The sequence below is a fragment of the Maylandia zebra genome, linkage group LG4 (assembly GCF_041146795.1).
Source record: "Maylandia zebra isolate NMK-2024a linkage group LG4, Mzebra_GT3a, whole genome shotgun sequence".
Classification (NCBI taxonomy): Eukaryota; Metazoa; Chordata; class Actinopteri; order Cichliformes; family Cichlidae; genus Maylandia; species Maylandia zebra.
Window position 1 is genome coordinate 2,087,901 of NC_135170.1, and position 19,830 is coordinate 2,107,730.

At 43.4% G+C, this 19,830-nt stretch overlaps 1 pseudogene; it reads left to right on the top strand.

Moving 5' to 3' along the window:
* The first annotated feature begins 5,772 nt into the window (after positions 1–5,772).
* LOC112431953 (uncharacterized) lies at positions 5,773–13,522 on the top strand (annotated as a pseudogene).
* Positions 13,523–19,830: the final 6,308 nt, after the last annotated feature.

The window sequence follows — 19,830 nt, forward strand, 5'->3', positions numbered from 1 at the left end:
TTGGTTGAGTCTGAAATTGATTGTATGTACAATTCATATCCTTATAAAACGGCAGAAATATGGTGTTTTATTAATAAACTTACATTTATGGATATAAAATAGCTAAAAGTATTAACAAATTTTTTATAAAAAAACATTTATCATTCTTCCTGGGGAACTTAAAGAAACAGAATAAAACATTTTCCCATCGTAAAGAAAACTCCCTTAAAATATGGACAATAACAAAACTGCTAAATTCTTCCAGAATCTCTGTGTAGAGGAACCAAAAGAGATGTGCCACAGTTTCTGGATGATCCCCACAGAAAGTTCAATTAGTATCTATGTCTCTTTTAAATGTTACCATATAGTGACTGGCTGGGTCACATTTATGAAGAATTTTATATGAGATTTCCTTCACCTTGTTCACAATTAGATATTTATGGGATCATCCAGACTGTCTTCCAGGTGATATCTGGAACATGTCGGTTCCAGTAAGATATTCTATATATGGGAGAGAGACGATATCTTCTTGGAATAAACTACGTATTCTCTTATTGCTGTTACCAAGTTCCTGTGAAAAGCAGATTTTTCCCACTGCTGACTCAGCTGGATCAGGGAGAGTGACTGAGGCAGATATTGAGCTGTCAGTGTTTTTATATAACATTAAAGTCCCTGAGGGTATGGCACCAAGCACCATTGAGAATTCCCCACCACCACTTCCCCTGCCAGTGGCGGACTCCCTCAGACATCGGTGCGTTGGTGGTTCTTTGTGTCTGGGGGTGGGCGTCCAGGTACACACCGGCTCACTCCCTGGTGACCGCTTATCGGGGCCTGGAGCCTGGGGCTCGCTCGGGCCACTTTGGAGGTGGGGTGCCCCCGGCCTCTCGGCCTGGGGCTCGGTCACTCAGGCACAGCTGGCTGCCGGCGGAGCTCACGGGCGCGTCACTGCGACTCCCCCTGGCTTCTGCTCCGCGGCTGCTGAGTGAGCTCTCATCTGGGACTCTCCTCAGCTCTTACTGGGACAGTGGCGCGGCTGCCCCTCTGTTGGTCTTCCTTGGTCTCTTGTGTTCTGGGGGCCTCTGGATGTCTGGAGTTTTGATCTCCTCCATACCTGCTTCATGCCCTGGAGGACGGGGCTGTGGCCCCCCCACACCCTCTAGCAGATCGTTACATGGAGAAACCTTTGGAATACAAGCATGCTGATCCACACAGGTATGCACACAGGTGTACACACGGGTATTCACAGACGCGGACTACAGCTTTCTTGGCTGCTGCCTCAAAGCACATTGTGCGCTGTCTATCTTGCGTGCTGCACAATATCGTTTATTATTTAGTATCTTCTGTTATCTACTGCTAGCTAGTTTATTGTGATGGTGCTGTTTTTTTATTATGTTGCTCTTTGTTGTTTGCTTTCTCTTCTGTTTTTTTTCTCCATACAGGTGACCCAGGTGTTTGTTTTTTCTCTCTTCCCCCCCTTCTCACCGTCTCTTCTCCCCTTTGGTTTTCTTTCTCTCCCTCTCTTTCTTTCATTCTTTCTCCCTGTCCTATCCTCCAGTCATGTCTGTCCCGTTTGTAGCAACTGAAAATAAAATAAATTCATAATTATAATAAAGGTCAATCAAATGGACCAATATGGCAAGGCCATGATGATCCACTTGGTAAAATAAATCCGCTTGGCATCTTTCTTGGCCTTAAGACAACAATTCTGATGCTAAAGATCCAAACGGGACACAAAAAAAAAAAAAAATCAAGCACATTGTCCTAACCTTAACACCATAATGTTTAACAGTTAATACCCTCAAGTTGAAGGATAACCACCCAACACTAGAAGTACCCACTGATGTTTTCTAGAGACCTTTGAAAGATACACTCTCAGAAAAGATGTCTTACCCACTTTTTGTGTTCATGTATTTTAAAACGCACACACACAAATAATTGAGCACATTATTCTCCAATCACGTTGCAATTTGTGTGCACCATTATTCTATTTTTAACTGTCATAAAATGATCATTGGTTTCTTTTGGTGTGAGAGCTGAGGCGAGGAATGAAACGAAAGAAAAAGACAGGAAAGTCAGTCATTCGGTTAAAGACATTCAGCAAAATAATATTCAGGTCACAATTTCTAAAAATGTATTCAGTAGAAAACAGTAACTAGCGCATCCTAATGTGAGACTTTCCCATCCCCTTATTGAAAGATAAAAATGATTTACTGATGTTTTCCTGCTTTATATAGATGTGTGTTAATCTTAGCAGAGTTGTGTTTTTTCTACTGATGATTTTTTTACAGTTAGAACTGCAGTAAATTATTTTAATTTACTCAGTTTTCATGCAACCTTTGGAAGCTTTCCATGCCACATCACCTTGTTTGAGTCTTTCTGTTGGAGCTATTTTATTTTTTTCAAGAGGTGCAGTAGTGAAGGGAGAGGAGTCGGATGCTGGGGGTCTGGGAGGATTTGTGGCTCCCAGAGTGGAGGAAGAGAGGAGGTAGGTCTGTGGGCAGGCTGGGTTCTGGAGCAGGGTAAAGAGCATGGTGGTTTGGGTCCAGAGCATATTGAGTCTCACAGAGGTGGGGAGCAATGTGGAAGGTGCAGGAAGCAGGGCCAGTTGAGAGTGGGAAAGTGAAAAAAAGAGAAACAGGAGAGTTCTTCTGGTGGTTGAGCAGGTGGATCATAAATTCATGAAGGTAGGTATAACAGTTTGCCAGAAAATCACGGCCACAACCGGTCCTTAAATATGGAGGTCTCTAATGAATTATTACTTCCAGATGCAGGGAACAGAAAGCCCAGGAAGGTAGCTCCACCGGAAGGAACCACCCAAAGCTTCCTGGAGAGAAAATGGTACAAACCCCCCAGCCTGCCCTCAATGCTGACATAATAGGTTATATTGTGGTTCTAAACTGATGTGGTGTGAATGTGAGCATGAATGGTTAAACCTGCAACTGCTAAGATTGTATGGTGCTTCTCACCCTGTGATAGCTGGGATAGACTCCAGCAACCATATGTGGGTTAAGTCCCAGTTGGACATGTCTACTATGGCTGATAAAAAAAGAGAAATTACGATGACTGTTTAAAACGTATACATTGAGAAATAAAAGCATTTCTGATCGTTAAAAAAAAAAAAAAAAAAAAGAGAATTCCCCAACACTGTTTGACAAGTTTGACGAGCATCTTGACTTTTGGTCTTTGGATATTAACAGTCCTGGGTGTGTGACTTCTTGTTTAACAGAAATGTTACAGAGAGCATTTGCAGTGCAGCCTTTAATTGCTAGTAATTCACATGTTTTTAAGATTTAGACATAAACCAGATGCCTCAGAGAAATCACTAATAACACTAAGGGCTGGACGGATTGTTCTTAGAAAGGTGTCTGTTTCTCATAAAGCCTGATTGTGTCTCATCCATAATTGTGTCCAAGAACTCTTTCATTCTGTTAGCAAGTACTAAAGCCATAATCTCATAGTCATCATTGAGCAGACAGATGGGTCTCCAATTATCAATAAGAAGTAAGTCTTTGTTTGGCTTTGGAATAAGTGTTATGAGACCCTGAGTAAGAGTAGGAGGGAGGATGTTATTCTCTACACTTCCTATGAAAAGCTGCAGTAAGAACGGAGCCAGGAGATTAGAAAATGATTCATAAAACTCTGCAGTTAAACCATCTGTGCCGGGAGATTTGTTGGCCTTAAGTGCAGAAATAGGATTACAAACGTCCTCCACAGTCAGAGGGCTGTCACAGTGACTTCTATCTTCCACAACAATAGTTTTTAGGTTTTTAATATTATTGAGAAACAGCGTTGAGACATATATATTCTACTTTTCTAAATGATTGACTATTTCAATGGAGAACCTAAATGACACGGACCCGTGTTTGTTATTACATATCTCTATTTTGAATGTGACAAGTCTATCATTGCCTGTTATTCATAGGTATTAACAGAGTTTTTGGCCTTTTTTCCCTCTATAACAGTTAATTGACTCTTTACAGTGGCCTGCTATGGTTAATAATAACATGTTCAGTCATGAGTGAAATCAAAGCTTTTCTTCACTTTAGCATTTAACATTCCCAACAATATAATGTGATACCTTAATTAAAACACAGCTAATAAAACACAATTTTCTTAATGCAAACATCAGTGACTCAACATTAGCAACCAAAGGGTTCAGTCTGCAGCTCACACTCATGTGAAGCTACAGCCTCCCCCTTTAGTCTCTGTCATCCTTCTGCTCCTGCAAACACAAAACAAAGCAAGACAAAACCTCCACCCTTCTTCTACAGGCTGGGTGAATTGTTGTGGACATTCACTAATCCTAAAGTCGGCACCGTTTTTGTCTCAGTATCAAGTCTAGATCCTGGTTACCATAAAAATTGAAGGGGTCTACAACAACTACCATCCTCCTATCTTTATCCTGGTTGCAGCAGGGCCGGGAAATAACCCTGAAGTGATAGGTTACCAGGCAGGGTACACCCCGGACAGCTCACCAGTCTATCAGATAGAAACACACAGCCGTTTACATTCATGGATAATTTAGAATCATCAGTTAACCTAGCTCTAATAACTGCCTGACTTTTCCTCTCACACTGGAAACCAGAATACCCAGAGAGAAACCACTGCAAACTAGCCAGACTGTGGCCTTGAGCCCAGGAGCTTCTTACTGTGGAGCAACAGCACTAACCAGCATGCCAACAATGGAGGAAATACAGGAAAGCTATGATTTCCTGTATTTGATGCAATGAAGTTGAATTTCGTACAGATCTTTAAAGCCTGAGGCAATCGTGTTAAACACACGCGAGATGCTCACGTAAATCCAAGAGCTGCCCTTTTTTGTTCCTTTTTTTTCTCAGTGTGTTCCTCCTTCAGTTTGTCAATATAAAATTGTACTTAGCAGTCAGTATAAGCTTTGAGTGATATAAGTTTGCATGTGACAGAATACTGCATGATGACCTTTTGATGACTTAGATTTGATAAATTCTTCCTCACAGCGATAAAAGCTGAACCAGCTGTGATTATTTCACTCCTGCCAGGAAGAGGAGAGCTGGACACTTTATCTGCACTAACAAGAAGAGAACCACACACACACTCCCTACACACTAACATCCCTCTGCCTATGAATAGATGTATTCACTGTTGTATTACGTTTGTATATAAATAAAGACAAGTGCAAGAACAGAGCGCACATCACAGGCCCCACTCTGGTGGGAGCATCTGTGATCATGCCCTTGCAAGTAAAAGCTGCAGCGTCTGTGTGTTTCTACCTTTAGATTCTCAGCTGAAGAAGTGTCTTTAGAATAAATCTCTTGAGGAGTAAACATGACTTGGGATCTGATGATTTTTTTAGATATCTACAGATCAGAAATTATTTTAATCACAACTTAATTTGTAGAAACATTCTTATTACTAACCAAATCTGAAGTGCAAAGTAAAATTATTTCTAAATTATATAACAGCATCCGGCGGTGTAAAAACGACAGCACTCTGTATATTAAAGCGAAGTGGGAAAAGGAGGGTAATTTGACAATTACAGAGAAGTGTTGGGCTCACGCATGCAAGATACAGTGGGCTACCACTGGGTCTAATGTTTGGCATGAATTTAGCTGGAAAAGCATCATGAGATTTTTCATTACCCCTGCTCAACAAAGATATCGAGGACTTGGTGATAAATGTTGGAGATGTGGGGGAGACGGAGCTAACCATTTCCACATCTTTTGGGACTGTAAAGATATTCGCCAGTATTGCTCTCTAATCCATGATCATTTACAAAATGTTTTTTCATTTGTTTTTCCTTCAACTTTTGAGACCATGTTTTTGTGCAATGCACCAGTGGATAAACTGGATTCCAACGACAGAAGACTCCTGTACATCCTTCTGGCCGTAAGTAAAAAGCCTCTTACGAGAAGATGGCTTAAGCCTGAACCACCAACGATAGAAGACTGGATCCATTCTGTACAAGAGATCTATACGATGGAAAAAGTGTCATTTTCTCTTAAACTTCCAGGGAATATGGTGTAAATGGACAGACTATGTTAAGCATATGAGGTGTGATTTTGTGTACGATGTTACAACCCTGAGTACTACGTAAACCTGGCTGCCCTGCTGCCTCCTAACCCTAGTTTTTTTGTTTGTTTGTTTGTTTGTTTGTTGTTGTTTTTTTGGGGGGGGGGGGGTGTTTTTGTTTTTGTTTTTTTCTTCTTTTCTTTTCTCTTCTCTTTCTGTTTCTACCTGTGGCTCCCTATGTGTGTTTTGTTAGAGTCTTCCCAGTTTAGGTTTTGTAGAGTTTTGTGTTCAGCAATAAAAGCTGCCATTTTGAGTTCAGTCTTGTCTCCAGTGAGTTTGCGTTTGGGTCAAATTCCTGCCTGCACACAGCCGATCATGACATTATTGACCAAAGATAAGCTCACATGTCACCTCATGACACAGACACTTATTTCCACAGCATGCACGAGGACTGACAATAAGTGTCTATAAAGCCACTTCTATCTGCCACACCTGTGCTTCTGTCATGGTTGCTCTCCTCTCACTCTGTCATTTATCCACAGTCTGCCTCCCTCTGCTCCGTCAGCTGACGTCCTCTCTACACCACCTGCTGTGTTTTATCCTGCAAAAACACATTTAAGAAGCGTTGCACCGAGTAACGGGAGGAACTGCTATAAAATCCATTTAAAGGAGGTGGTGCTGAGTGCTGTGACTGGGGTCCCACCACTGACATCACGGGTGGAGGACATGTTGGAAAACTGCTACAAAGTGCTGTGCAGCCAGCAGAGCTTACAGTCTGTCCTGTGTGTCATACAGGCTCTCACACTTAGTGTTTCTGTGACACATTGAAGAGAAGTTTGTGTTGTTCACAGTTGTGCTTGTACTGAGTGACAGCTGACATGACCTAACAGGAATAATGTGTCTGTGCTGAATGAGAAGTAACACACAATGAAGTCTTGATGCATCTCAATCATCCAGGAAAGTGAGTCTGTTGCTTCTGTTCATCTGGACGCAGCGTTTTGTGGGAGAAACGTGTCGTCATCATCAGGTGACGTCTTCAGTCTCAGCTGCAGGTTTCAGTCTTACAAACAGGACATTTGCATAAAGACTGAAAGCAGCTGCAGGAACGATGGGCTGGGAGCTCCGTTCCTTCATCTTAATTATGCAGATTCTCAGGACCATTGATCAACAACCACTGATCCATGTCCATGAGTCCCATTCACAGAGATGTGGGAATGGCTGCAGTCACAGCATGTAAGATGGAAAGAAATGAGAAGTATTTAGCTGAAGTGGATTTGATTTATCTTAGTTCTTTTTTAACTTGTAGTTCTACATTGGAAGATTATTGTGATATTGAAATATAAAAATAAATTTATATTCTATTATTTTCTCAAAATAAGCGTCACACTCGTGGAAGCCGGTGTAGCCGCCGAAACGCCTGCATTTATGGAGACTTTCAGCCCCAGGTAGGCCAGTTATGGATCTTGGGATCCACATTATGTCAGCAGCTCCACCGTGAACTGTGTTCAAACAAACACGCTCACGCCTCACAGACGACAGCTTACAGTCCTGTAGAGATAAAGTGACTTCGTACAGCCCCGACCTGCAGACGCTGTGCGCAGAGGTTCAGGAGCAGAAGTCCCGTTGTAAACATACCACGGCAGACCCGACGATGTTTCCATGAACACGCTTTCAGCATCTCTTTATTGACCACTCAGCCTGTGAGTGGGTCCTGTCTTCTCCACGTCCACACCACCTTCATGAATGCGCGGGCACCCCCCTCCAGACCTGATCCCTCCGTCCGTGCACATACCACTCACACCCGTCTCCTCATAATGGGGCGAGTTTTATGAAGTGATATTTCAGTGTGAATTTATACAATGACTTCATCTTTGATCCTGACACTGTGGGGCCCCCTTATACACAGACGCGTTTTAGACACTAGTCTGTAAAGGTGTATGTTAGACAAATTGTGTTGCCTTTGATGTACATTGTCATATTGTCTCAGTAACGGGACATTGGCAGATATTTTAGACAACCCCCCCCCTTCACTAAGGTGTCGGTTATATTCTCCTCACAAATGTCAAATGTAATAATAACTTCTAAGCTCTCCTGACAGGATAATAACACAAACAGACACACATTGTCATGGGTAGTGAGGCAGACTCAGCGCAGACCAGAAACTCCTTCAAACAAGAGTGAATTTATTTACAGTGCTCTCCACAGTGAAACATGTGTACAACGGTGTTTGGGAAAAGGGGCCGGGATTCCAGGGTCCGGGTGTGAAAGGGGCCGGAGTCCAGGAAGAGAAGGTTTTCACACGGATTTCACAAACAGCTCCTCTTCTCTCCACCAGCACTCTGGCTCACGCTCAGTCACAGTGCACAGGGAACGGGTCCAGGGGGAATGCTGACGGCTCAACGATCCAGCGACGAGTTGAGCAGGTCCGCCATCTTAAGTAGTGCTCTAATTCGTGATCGGTGGCAGGGGTGCTGATCATCCCCAGGTGCGTGGGCCAGGGGCGGGAGCCCACACTGAGCTCCGCCCCGGCAGGAGAAAGAGAGAGCAGAGGCGAGAGAGGGAGAATGAACAAAACTAAGTGTCTGACTGGCGTCAGCTGGCGAGGTGCGGGGACCATGACACACATGGAGCTGACTGTGAGTCCACAGGAGGCCTCCGTCCCCTCACTGTCTCTGCTGTGGTGAACATCTGGAGTCCTTTAACTGCTCGTCTCACAGGAGACTCAGCGAGGACGCCTCTGGTCTGCTCACTTTATCTCCACCATCTCCACCCACATCACTGACACTCAGCCCCACCCTGTCTCTATCTGTGACCTTTCACCCACTTTAACTAAGGTGGTGATCTACTGTGATAAGTTTCATCAGAAGCTTCATGGTAGAATCAAACTCTGTTGGTTCGTTTGCACGATAATGTTAATCACACACACACACGCATGTACGCACGCACGCACACACGCGCACACAACAATTCTCACACTGGGGTTTTTGCAAATGATATCAGTGACCACAACCAAGACCACAAATAGCTTTTAAAGGAGATTTGAAGCTTTTCTGGCAGCAAGCTTCATGATTTATGGGACTATAACTGGAACAGAATCTACCTGATCACCAATGGTGACACTCCAGATCAAACCCTGATAACTCATAACCTACATGGTCATTTCAAGTGTGGGGGATGCATTAATTGTCAATACACCAAAAATGTCAAATCATTCAAAGACCCTATAGGTGACAAAGCCATTGCCACAAAGGGCTTTATCACATGCAGAACTAAAAATGTAATCTACATGATACAGTGCCCATGCAATAAGATATATATAGGAGAAACATCCCGCCCTCTTAAAGATTGAATTAATGAACACAGAAGTTCGATCAAGAGGAATGATTCAACCAGCCCTGTTGCAAGACACTTCAACGATAAACATCCAAATTCACCATTATTTTTCCGGCATTGAAGCCATTAAACTAAACCAAAGAGGTGGCAACATAAATTTTATCCGGAAAAAAAGAGAAGCATCTTGGATATTCCGTTTTAAGAGTCTGCACCCCAGAGGTATGAATGAGCATTTTTCGATCAATGAGGTTTTATGAACTACATCTTTTTTAAAAAGAATTATTTTTATTTTTTTATCCTAATTTTATCAGTTAAATTACTCTCACATGAGTAATGTTTATTCAAGTAATCTTGTTAGTTCAGCCAAAGAAGGAGTAGCGTGCTAGACATCTCACCTTAAGTCCTAATTTTAAGTCTAATCTTTAGAGACTTTACAATTTAGAGACATAAATAAGGTTCTTTTAACAAATGTGTTCCCATGTGATGATGTAATCTTGTTTTCTAATTCTAACGTGCTTTTACCATTAAAGACTGCCCCCCTGTTTTTGTTTTGTTTGTTTAAAATCTGTGTGTATATTTATAGCATCCTTCTTATGCATTTCATGCATGTGTTATTTTCAGACATATGGGGGTTATGTCCCCCCCTCCTCATCATTAATGATCTAGCCCAGTATTTACTTGGGCGGGACTTAACCAATTAACCAATACCTACCTATTATATGTCAGCTGACCTATCTATGAAGTTTTGACTGGTTAATTTGAATTTTTTTCTGTTTCCTGTCTTGTATTTAAGCAATTCTTTACAATGTTTTACTATGACCGTGATGAAGGCCACAAGCCTAAACGCGGTGGTCAATTATTAAAGTTGTTCTTCTTCCCTCAAGTGTTGCTGGAGTTCCTGCTTTTTTTATATACAAGTTATATGCCAGACAAAGGAGGAGGTGATCAGTGCAATATAAGGTGCAATGTGATGGGTGGTGGTGCACAGTGAGTGTCCAGGGTGCGAGGGGTCCTTGAGGATGACATTGCCAGTATATAAATGTCTCTGAGGGAGGTTAGTGTCGGGCCCAGGGCCGCTCTGCTGCCCTCACCACCCGCTGCAGTTTCCTCTTGTCCTCCACAGCAGCTGAACCACAGTGTGCAGCAGAAGGAGCTCCATGGTAGAAGTTCATTAGCAGTTTGTGATTAGCATTCTTGGACATACGTAGATCTTGTGGAGATACAGAAATTATTTTTACTGCAATAATATAACCTGCATTATTAACATTGCCTTAATAATATTACTTACAGGATTGATATTGTATCAAAGATGTTTGCCATCATATTAACCTTTTTCATTACAGGTGTAGCTATGATCATTTTATACACATTGCATATTTGTGCTCATTCAGAGTTGATGTTCAGTCTATTAAAGGTCTCAAGCTTTGTGAAGCGCTATGTCTTCACAATCCATTGTGTGGGTGACCTGGAACATAGAAGGCCGCGTACACGCTTGCAAACACATATAATCTAGAAACTTGCCAGGCCAAAGGTCTGGAATTCATTTAGCTTCTAACTGCATGTTAGTCTACTTGGTAACAGATGACAGGAGAGCAGTTAAGAAAGGGATCAGTCTTCAGGGACCATGTAGGCTTGAAATGTATTACCATGTATGGCAGGTGTTATCAAAAACTGAACTTTTGTATCTCTTTTTACACATTTAAGATGTACCATTGACTGTAATCGATGTATTTTAATCTGTAATTGACGCACGAGGGGGCGTAAAACCCTGATGCTATGAAATCATCATCTTGTGTATTCTTAGGGGGAGGCGTTTTGCTGATGTGATGCTGTATACTTCTTCTCCTGCGTGTGTTTTAATAAACTCATTGTCTGATTGCACTCTCCTGAGCCTCTGCTGGTGTGTTCTGTTGCTCAACATTTTTCGAACTCGAAACAATCTCAAATTAAAAACCAATGATTGATGCAAAACTCATTTGTTACTTTGGGTTTGCTAGTTTCAGTTTATTTAATATGAACTTTTAGTTATGTCATTTCTTCTTCAAGTAATGATTCAAGACAAAGAGAAGGTAATAAGGCAAAGACGTGGTATTGGCCACTAGTGAAGTGTGTGACTGTCAGGCTGCCAAACAAACCTCTTCTCCAGCACGTCACACTTGTGGAGCTTCCTGGAAACTGTGACTGTAACAAGAGCAGAGATCAGATGTGGAAAGGGCTCATTCAAGTTTAATTCAAATGTATCTGCACCTTTAACTTTATCTGCACCAAGTCTGATCTGTGTGATCATTCACATGATCTGAAAGCAACTTAAAATTCAAATATAGATCTTGGGGAAGAAACACTGACTCCACATTCACAGGAGACTGAAGACACAAAAATAAAAGAAATGAATCAGCCAGTTGACCAGTGTGCTTATTTTAGGAACTGTTTAATATTAGATTTTTCATAAACTCTGAGACATTGTAAGTACATTTGTAAATACACCCTCTAGTGTAAAATTTGTGTTGATGAAGATGAAACAAGGGTTGACATTTCAGCAAACAATGATCCCAAACACAGCCAGCTGGTTTCAGAGAGAGAAACTAAAGCTGATAGAACGGCCATTGACCTGAATCCTCACAGTTTATAGAAGGGGCCCTGTTGATGTGGAGAAACATCTGAGCACATGTGATGTGCAAGTTAAGAGCATTTGAGCATCTCATGGTGGTTACCTCAGAGACTATCTGTCACTTTGTGTAGAGCCACGCCCACAGCGCACAGAATACATGTGTTCGACTAATTTGTCCACCAGGAGGCATCTTGATGCTGTCATCATACACAAAGGCTTTTGTACAAAGTGTTAAACAAACTGCAGCAAGTGTGTTCAAGACTTTTTCCCTGTCTTATTTCTCTTTATTACACATAATCTATGGAAACGTGTGGTTTGATTACTTTGCATGTGTGGATTTGATGGGTTGTTGCCACATCTGGTGAGATTTTCATGTCAACAGAACCTTCTGAAATATATTTCTTTAGAAAATTGGTGACATTGGTGACATTCGTCCAATACCCGCTCTAGAAGAAGCCCTACAGTACAGAGATTCTAAAGACTGCAAGGTGGCATCAGCAGGTATTGAGGTAAGGACAGGAAGAAAGTGGAAGGCTGAGAAGGCAGTTGAGGTGGCGGAGTCACACCTAAGGAAGAAAACACTGGTGAGGGTCTTAGCAACAGGGGGAGCAGGCTTGGGGTACTTCCCAAAGGCCCAGGTCAGCAGGGCACAGGGAAAGGAGAGACACCAGCTACTCCAGGAAGAGGTCCGAGCAGGTGTGGAGGAGGAGCGAGTAAGTAGAGCTGTAGGCCTTAAGCGGCAGAGAGCATGGACAAGGTGGGAGAGCACCTTGCAGCGCAAGGTCACCTGGGCAAACATCATGCAGGCAGACTTCCACCGGATCCGATTCCTAGTGCAGGCAGTATACGATACTCTGCCAAGCCCAGCAAACCTCCATCTGTGGGGGAAGAGCGAGACACCTGTCTGTCCCCTGTGCTCTGGAAGAGGGACCCTAGAACACCTCCTTAGCAGCTGCCCAAGGGCCCTGGCCGATGGTCGGTATCGTTGGCGGCACGACCAGGTGCTCAGAGTAGTTGCTGAAAAGATTGCCTCAGCAATCAGCACCAGCAAGCATCATCATGCTCCGAGGAAGGCAATCTCTTTCATTAAGGCTGGAGAGAAACCCCAGGTGCGCCCGAATTTAACAACCGGCCTCTTCAACACAGCCTCTGATTGGCAGCTACAGGCTGACCTGGGTAAACAGCTACAGTTCCCTCAGAACATTGCAAAAACATCCCTCCGTTCAGACATGATAATTATTTCTGAGGCCTCAAAACAGCTGATCATGCTGGAACTCACAGTGTCCTGGGAAGAGCAGATCGAGGAGGCCAATGAAAGGAAACGAGGAAAGTACTAGGAACTAGTGCAGGAGTGCAGGGGAAGGGGCTGGAAGACTTTCTATGAGCCCATAGAAGTGGGTTGTAGGGGCTTTGCAGGACGATCACTCTGCAAAGTCCTAGGCTGGCTGGGCATGGCTGGGGCAGCCAAGAAGAGGGCCATCCAGGCTGTGAGTGAAGCGGCAGAGAAAGCCACAAGGTGGCTGTGGATCAAGAGGGCTGATCCGTGGGTAGCTACTGGTACGCAAGTCGGGGCCTGATCACCCCCAGCTGGGTCGCCTGGGCGAGGGTGTATGATGTTGTGAGACCCGAAACACCTGATGACCCCAGGATACATCACTGAAGATGCGTACCAGTGCATCCCGGAGATGTGTCTTTATAGTCTTTTATAGTTATAGGAAAGCTTGGCTGAGGTTGGAATCTGCCACACATGGAGTTGAAATGACAAAAGATGAGACTGAGAAAAAAATATGAGAAAACCGAAGCAAAAATCCTCCTTATATATGACTTTAATTATCCATAAAATCATCAACTACAACTATTGAACAGCGTATAAGTTAAAGTAAAAGCTTTAAAACCAAGTTAGTACAAACATCACTAATGTCACATAACTTTGTCTTGGGCAGTTAAAGGTGAGTCTGTCACGGTTCTTTGTGACCCAGCATTTTAACTTGTATTTTATATTGTGCTTCTAAGTCCTTGGTTGTGCTGTTTTGTGGGGAAACAGGAGGTGTATCACTCCTCCTGTTTCCCCACAGCGTTTACACTTCAACCTGCTGTTGGTGGCTTTTTTGCTGTGACATGTAAAAGTCACAGTGGTATAGTGTCTCTTTAAGACAACCCAAGTTGAGGGTTAATGTTGTCATCGGTATGCGCCACTGCCCTCTCTCGTTCAGTGAGAGACTGAGATTACCCATGATGCACCACTGAACGACACAGGAAATCTTTCCTGCCTGTGGCCATCTCCCTGTACAACGCATCCACTTAACACACTGTTTGCTGCTACAACTACACATGTTTCTTTTCCAAATATTTATTTATAAGTGACTTATGTATGTATGTGTCACGGCTGCACAGCAGTCGTGTGGTGAATTGAGAAAAGGATCCAAGATGCAGGCACTGACTGGGGTGCGAGTGAAAATTTATTTGCAGAGGTGATAAAGTGACAAAACAGGAAGAGCAGAGCGGGGAGTAAACAAACCTAAACTGGGAAAACTAAAGAACAAAACTTAAACCAGACACTCACGGGAGGAGGAGCGAAATGCACAAAGAGAGATGGCAGAGAGACGCAGAATGAATACCAGGTAACAGAATAATGCAGACTGACATGGAGTTAAACAGACGACACGACAGAGAGCACATGAAAACACAGGGCTTAAATACATGGGGAGTAATCAGGGAATGGGCCACAGGAGGGAGACACAGCTGGGAGCAATAAGGCTAACGAGACAGGGGAGAGGTAAAACTGAACACACTGACATGAGACATGAACTTTCAGAATAAAACAGGAAACTAACAGACACAGAGAACCAGACCGGACACTGAACTTGACAGGCAGACTCATGAGCAGACACAATAACACCATGGACAGACAGAGGGAACACAGAGAAGTGGAAGCAGGCAGGCAAAGAACAGAAACCTAACAAATGGCAAAATCACAACAGAATACACACTCTGAATGAACAAAAGCACAAGGAACACAAAACACTGAGTCCTCAGACTCAGGACCATGACAGTATGTATGTATATATATGTATATATTGTACTATTCTTAGTTAGCGTATTGTCTGTCTTGTCTTAATGTTGGTTTAAAATGGAGCACTGTAACAAAAAATAATTTCCCCCAGGGATCAATAAAGTATTCTGATTCTGATTCTGATTCTGATTTTGACTATCCTGCTAAGTGTTTTTGCCGCCTCCTCTCAACCACTAAACACAACCCGACATTACAGACACTTAGTAGTAGAACTGACACACAAAACAAAACAACAACTACACTAACTATATACTCTGCAACACACCCAGTGAGCTTGATTTGAAGTGGGTTTAATAAACACATTGCAATGTGGAGAGAGCATCCCAGTGAAACACCAGGACCATCTCTGTGGCCACCGCCCTTACATCTTATATACAGACACACAGACAAAGAACATCCACAAACTTTCACATGCTCACACACATGTAAAGTGGAAACAAATAAATCTCCTTTCTGACAGTTTCAGCACATTTCTTCTTCTCTTAGCTGCTCCTATCTGTATGTTTCAGCCTGTATTTTTGTAAGAACTATAACAGTGTGGACAGCAGGACCCTATGATTGTCTGTTATTAACAGTATTGAGTCTGAACTCTGTGGGGAAAAACGTAAGTTGGAAGAACATTGTTATTCAATATTTAACCCCAGTGCGTGCATTATGATAGAAATGGACAATGAACAGGACGCTGGACGCTCCTTAGAGGCACAGGCTGACACTCGATGATGTCTCAGACAAATCTGTGCTATGGAAACAAAGATCGGCATCATTCACTTTCAAATCAGCACATTTTTGGAACATTTCCTCCGATTTCAATGTCTGAAAAAGGACTAAAAGTGGGTGGAGGGACCATTTTAAAAACATATATAAAAGTATTTAAAGCAGAAAATTCACATTGTTATGAATATAAACATTTTCTACCGTATAATTTTCCTACCATGTTGGAGCAGGAGGGTGGGTGACCCACCATCCTGTATTTGGACCTACTACATCAGAGCATCTGCGTTAAAATAGTGATGTCGCTCTATAATGAGTGACTTTGAGTTTAGTGAAAGAAATGTTCATTCTAATTGTAATTATGAACTATGTGCAGATATTCTTGATGCCATTACAACTGCTGAGCAGTACAGGCAATGTTTAAATCGCCACGCCTCACTGGAAGTGTTTTATTTGTGTTTTCTTTTAAGTGCTTCACATGTTAACTGTGTTGTGTTTCATACATGACTTCTGCTCTTTTGTTTCTTAGAGTTCTCGTTTCTACACTGTGAAGCCTGCATCAGCATTAAAGGATTTCTTCAGCCTGCTCGAGCTGCAGGTTCTTGCTTGGCAATAATAATCTTATGGTCGCCCGCTCGCTGTGTGTGCAGTTTCTTTCTCACAGCTCATCACTGGAGTGAATACTCACTCACTACTTAAGTGCATGGACGGCTGTTTATGTGTATCATAGATTTCAGTTATAAACCACAGACTTTATAATGAAGCAGCTTCTCTGGTTGAATCCTGTCATCCTCCTGAGATATCAGATTTCTCCAGAGAGCCGCTGTCTTACAGCCTCCGACTACCTACGTGGTCTCCGTTAGGGGGGGCAGAAGAGGCCCCAGCCCTCCATGCACCAACAATCTGCAACAGCTGATCCCGGGAAACACAGACGTTCCCAGCATAGAGACAGAATCTGTCCACTGTGATCTTAGTGTGTGCAGTACTGCAGATTGTGGTATAGATGTGATACCAAGTAAATGTATGGCCAGTATTGCTGATACCAATGCTGATACTATAAAAACAGCTTATGCAGGGGAGAGCAGTGTATCATAACTTATGACATGAATCATAAGTTTGCAACTTCTGCAGACGTTTTTAATGAATCACTGTGATTCTGCAACACTGAGTTAATAAACACACCTGTGAGCTTTTCATTTGAAACTTTTTGTAGACCTGAAAGGTCCGTGTGCCTGTCTGCAGAGCACAGTGTATGAAATGTGCCTGAGACCTGAAAATATTGCCTTAACTGTTCACCAAAGCCTGCTGTATGTGACAGTGAAAGAATGATATCGATGCTCCAAATAGATTTAGACTTACAAACCGTTGTTTGAGGGCAAGTCAAGGCAGTTCAACTCTACTCAGTTATGGTGCATTATAAGCCATATATCTTTAATAATTTATATTTCAATTATGAACTATCAACACTTGAAGATTCCCCCATCTCCTCTGAACAGAACGGTCTAAGAATGACCGCTCCAGCCCCTACGGTTAGGAAATTATGGCCAGTCGTTTGACAGGAATCCATAAAACCAGGAAGATTCAAATTGAATATTCAGAGTGGTTGACTGACATCCTGTGTGTCTCTGTGCATTTGTGTTTCCATATGTGCTCATATTTCTAATTGTGTGTATCTGCTGGCTGTTCTTTCGTGTGTTTTTAACATTTCTGCCAGTTTTTCACAGTTGAACAACAAGTAGTTTTGAGTGAACGTCACCTTATTCAGCTTTTTTCAACTGCTCATTTTCCAATATTTCTGCTTAAGTTGTTACTTTTCTGCTGAATTGTCGTGTTTCTGCTCTGTTTTAGTTATTATGTTTCTCTTAAGTCACAATATTTTTCAATATTCAAAATGAGCAGATCCAGTTTCACTGGCATAGATACACACAGGCCACACGCTTAATAAGATAAGATAAGATAAGATAAGATAAGATAAGATAAGATAGAACTTTATTAATCCCTCGGGTGGGTTCCTCTGGGAAATTCGACTTCCAAAAAAAAGCACAGCAACGACCGAAGTTACAGTTACAGAACTGTTATATATATACACACACACACACACACACACACACACACACACACACACACACACACACACACACACACACACACACACACACATATATAAATACAGAGACAAATATAAATAAAATATACAAAGGGGATAAATAGAATAAATAGGAATAAAAAATAAAAATACAAGTGAATTGCACATTTCAAGTATTGAGTCTATTGCACTGTTGACTATTTACAAAAAGTATTGCACAAGGTATTGTACAGTGAGGTGAAGAGGCACTACAGCTTAGTTGTTCCCCCCTCCTTTGTCCTCCTGTTTCCCCTCCCTCTCCCCTCCAGAGAGGAGTTAAACAGTCTGATGGCGTGTGGGACAAAGGAGTTTTTAAGTCTGTTAGTTCTTGTCTTGGGGAGAAGCAACCTGTCACTGAACAGACTCTTCTGATTGTTTATGGCCGTGTGCAGAGGATGCCTGGCATTGTCCATAATGTCCATCAGTTTCTTTAGTGTCCTTTTCTCTGCCACTGTCACCAGAGTGTCCAGCTTCATGCCGACCACAGAGCTAGCCCTCCTGATCAGTTTCTCCAGCCTGGATGAGTCCCTCTTTGCTGTGCTGCTCCCCCAGCACACCACAGCATAGAAAAGTACTCCAGCAACCACCGACTGGTAAAACATCCTCAGGAGCTTCCTGCAGATGTTAAAAGACCTCAGCCTCCTGAGGAAGTACAGTCGGCTTTGGGCTTTTTTATACAGGTGCTCTGTGTTGCATGACCAGTCCAGTTTATTGTCCACCCACAGCCCGAGGTACTTGTACTTGTTGACCACCTCCACCTCCTCCCCCTCTGTCTGAACCGGCAGTGGACCTTCTCTGGACCTCCCGAAGTCCACAACCAGTTCCTTAGTCTTTGAGGTGTTGAGTTGCAGGTGGTTTGTGTGACTCCATGCGACAAAGTTCCTCACCAGACTTCTGTACTCCTCTTCCTGATCATCCCAGATACACCCCATGATGGCTGTGTCATCTGCAAACTTCTGAATGTGGCATAATTCAGAGTTGTAGCAGAAGTCAGAGGTGTACAGGGTGAAGAGAAGAGGGGACAGCACAGTTCCCTGTGGTGCTCCTGTGCTGCTGACCACAGTGTCAGACGTGATGTCCTTCAGCCTGACGTACTGTGGTCTGTCGGTGAGGTAGTCGGAGATCCAAGCCACCAGGCAGGGGTCCACCTCCATCCTGTCCGCTCTAGAGTCTTCATAAGATGTGACGTCAGTGCCACCGGTCGGAAGTCATTCAGCTCATTGGGCCGGTTCTTTTTGGGGACCGGGACGATGCAGGATGTCTTCCATAGGGCGGGCACTCTCCCCAGTCGCAGACTGAGGTTGAAGACTCGTTGTAGCGGCTCCCCAAGTTCAGCAGCACACGCCTTTAGCATCCTAGGACACACCTTGTCTGGGCCTGCTGCCTTTCTGGGGCCAAGCTTCCTCAGTTGCCTCCTGACCTGATCCACTGTGACACTGGGAGATGTTTGGGAGGAGGGGAGGGGGGGAGATGTCTTGCTGCTGATTGGAGGAGGGGGGTGTCATGGTGTCAGGAAGGGGGGGAAGCGAGGGAGGCAGGAGAGTGGGGAGAAGACTCTGTAGTGAAGGTGAGGGTGAGGGTGGGGGGGTTGTGGGCTGGTCAAACCTGTTGAAGAAGTTGTTGAGTTCGTTTGCCTTCTCCACAGTCCCCCCCCCCCCCCCCCCCCCCACTGTGCTTTTCTTGGTGTTGTGGCCTGTGATGGTTTTCACACCATTCCAGACCTCCCTCATATTGTTCCTCTCCAACTTCTGCTCCACCTTCCTCCTGTAGGTGTCCTTTGCTTCCCTCAGGCAGCGTTTCACCTCCCGCTGTGCTGCTTTCATCTCCTCCTTCACTTTGCTCCTGAAAGCCTTCTTCTTCATGTTGAGGACAGCTTTGACTTCCTGTGTTACCCACGGTTTGTTATTAGGATAACACCGTACCGTCTTAGCATGGGCGACTGTGTCCACACAAAAGTTGAGGTAGTCTGTAAGACAGTGTGTCGCCCCCTCTATGTCCTCACCATGTGGGCTC